Consider the following 3,262-nt stretch of genomic DNA (forward strand, 5'->3'; position numbering starts at 1 on the left):
TCCATGTCTTTTGCCCATTTTTTAATTGGGTACTAATTCTTTCTTGAATGCTTGGTAGAAATCACATTTGAAGCCATCTGGTACTGGTCTTTTCTTTTTGGGGAGCTTTTTGATGACTGATTCAATCTCTTTACTTGTGATTCGTTTGTTCAGATTGCCTATTTCTTCTTGAGTCAATGTTGGTTGTTTATACTTTTCTACGAATTTGTCCATTTCATCTAAGTTGTCTAGTTTATTAGCATATAGTTGCTCATAGTATCTTCTCATTATCTCCTTTATTTCTGCAGGTTCAGTAGTTATGTTTCATTTCTCACTTATGCTTGAATTTTTTTGCATCTGCTCTCTTTTTTTTTTTTTTTTTTTTTGGTTAGCTAACTAGGGGTCCATCAACTTTGTTGATTTTCTCAAAGAACCAGCTTCTGGTTTTGTTGATTCTCTCTATTGTTTTCCTGTTCTCAATTTCATTTATTTCTGCTCTAATCTTTGTTATTTCTTTCCTTCTGTTTGCTTTGGGGTTAGTTTGCTCTTCTTTCTCTAGTTCCTCCAGGTGAACAGTTAATTCCTCAATTTTCTCTCTCTCTTCTTTTTTAATATAGGCATTTAGGGCAATAAATTTCCCTCTCTGCACCACCTTTGCTGCATCCCATAAGTTTTGATATGTTGTGTTTTCATTGTCATTTGCCTTAGATATTTATTAATTTCTCCCTTTACTCACTGGTTTTCTAACAGTATGTTGTTTAGCCTCCATATATTTGTGAATTTTACAATCTTCTGCCTGTTACTTATTTCCAACTTCATTCCATTATGATCCGACATAGTGTTTATTATAATATCAATATTTTTAAATTTGTTGAGACTTGCTTTGTGACCCAGCATGTGGTCTATCCTAGAGAATGTTCCATGAGAACTTGAGAAAAATGTGTATCCTGCTTTGTGGGGTGTAGTGTTCTATAAATGTCTGTGAAGTCTAGTTCATTTATCATATAATTCAGCATCTCCATATCCTTATTGATCCTCTGCCTAGATGGTCTATCCATTGATGAGAGCAGTGTATTGAAGTCTCCAGCTATTAATGTAGAAGTAACTACTTCTCCTTTCAGTGTTGTCAGTGTTTGCCTCATGAATTTTGGGGCACTCAGGCTTCAGGCATAAATATTTATGATTGTTATGTTTTCTTGATGAATTGACCCTTTTATCAATATATAGTGTCCTTCTTTGTCTCTTTTAATTGTTTTACTTTTGAAGCCTACATTGTCTGATATTAGTATAGTTACTCCCACTTTTACCTGGTTGCTGTTTGCATGAAATATCTTTTTCCAACCTTTCACTTTCAGCCTATTTTTGTCCTTGTGTCTAAAGTGAGTTTCTTGTAGACAGCATACAGATGGGTCCTGTTTTTTAATCCATTATGCCAGTCTTTGTCTTTTTATTGGGGAGTTTAATCCATTAACATTTAGTGTTATTACTGTAAGGGCAGTATTTTCTTCTACTATTTTGTCTTTTGCATTTTATATGTCATGTCTTATTTTTTCTCTCTCCCTCTTTTTACTCTTCCTGATAATCTTCATTTGTACATTCTTCTCCAAACCTCTTTCTCCTGTCTTTTCCTGTCAGCCTATAGCACTGCATTTATTATTTCTTGTAGTGTCGGTCTTTTATTCACAAATTCTCCCAGTGTCTGTTTGAAAGTATTTTAAGCTCTCCTGGATTTTTGAAGGTCAGTTTTGCCAGATATAGAATTCTTGGTTGGCAGTTCTTCTCTTTCATTTCTTAAATACATCATACCACTGTCTTCTTGCCTCCATGGTTTCTGCAGAGAAATCTGTACATAGTATTTTCAAGCTTCTCTTGTATGTGATGTATTGCTTTTCTCTTGCTGCTTTCAGAATATTCTCCTTGTCTTTGACATTGGACAACCTGATCAATAAGTGCCTTGGAGTAGGTCTATTGGGGTCTATTCTGTTTGGTGTGTGCTGTATTTCTTGAATCTGTAATTTTCTGTCTTTCATAAGAGTTGGGAAATTTTCAGTGATTATTTCTTCTATTATTCTTTCTGCCTCCTTTCCTCTCCCATCTCTGGGACTACTATAATGCATATATTCATGTCTTTCATGTTGTCACTTAGCTCCCTAAGACCCTGCTCATATTTTTCCATTCTTTTTGCTGTCTGTTCTTTTGTGTGTATGAATTCAAATGTCTGGTCTTCCAATTCACTGATCCTTTCTTCTGCCTGTTCAAATCTACTGTTGCATCCCTCCATTCTCTTTTTAATCTCCTCCATTATGTCCTTCATTCCCATAAGTTCTTCCATTTGTTTTTTCAAGTTTATGAATTCTTCTTTATTATCATCCAATGTCCTCTTTATATCCTTCATCTCTTTTGCTGTATCTTCCCTCAGTTCATTGACTTGATTTTTGAATTAATTTAGGAGATTTGTTTGAACATCTTTAATTAGTTCTTCCTTCAGTTCATTGAATTGATTTAGCATTAGTTGCCCCAACTCCTGTATCTCAGTTGAACTATTAGTTTGTCCTTTGGCTGGTGTTCTAGTTTGCTAATGCTGCCAGATGGCAAAACACCAAAAATGGATTGGCTTTTATAAAGGGGGTTTATTTGGTTACACACTTACAGTCTTAAGGCCATAAAGTGTCCAAGATATTGCATCAACAATCAGTTATGTTCACTGGAGGATGGCCAATGGCATCCGGACAATCTCTGTTAGCTGGGAAGGCATGTGGCTGGTGTCTGCTCCAAGTTCTTGTTTCAAAATGGCTTTTTCTCAGGATGTTCCTCCCTAGGCCGCAGCTCCTCCTCAAAATGTCACTCTTAGTTGCTCATGGACCATTTGTCCTCTCTTAGCTTCTCTAGAGGAAGAGCCTGCTTTCAATGGCCATCTTCAAACTGTCTCCCATCTGCAGCTCTTCTCTCAGCTCCTGTGCATTCTTCAAAGTGTTCCTCTAGTCTGTAGCAAGCTTGCTCCTCCTGTGTGATCTTATACAGAATTCTAGTAAACTAACCAAGGCCCATGCTGAATGGGCTGGGCCATACCTCCATGAAAACTATCCAATCAGAGTCATCACCCACAGTTGGGTGGGGTGCATCTCCATAGAAACACTCAATGAATTACAGTCTAATCAACACTGATAGGTCTGCCCACACAAGATTACATCAAAGATAATGGCATTTTGGGGGACATAATACATTCAAACTGCACAGCTGGTCTATATTTTCATGTTTCCTAGTATGGTTCATTATCTTAATC

Source organism: Choloepus didactylus, chromosome 12 (genome assembly GCF_015220235.1).
Source record: "Choloepus didactylus isolate mChoDid1 chromosome 12, mChoDid1.pri, whole genome shotgun sequence".
NCBI lineage: Eukaryota > Metazoa > Chordata > Mammalia > Pilosa > Megalonychidae > Choloepus > Choloepus didactylus.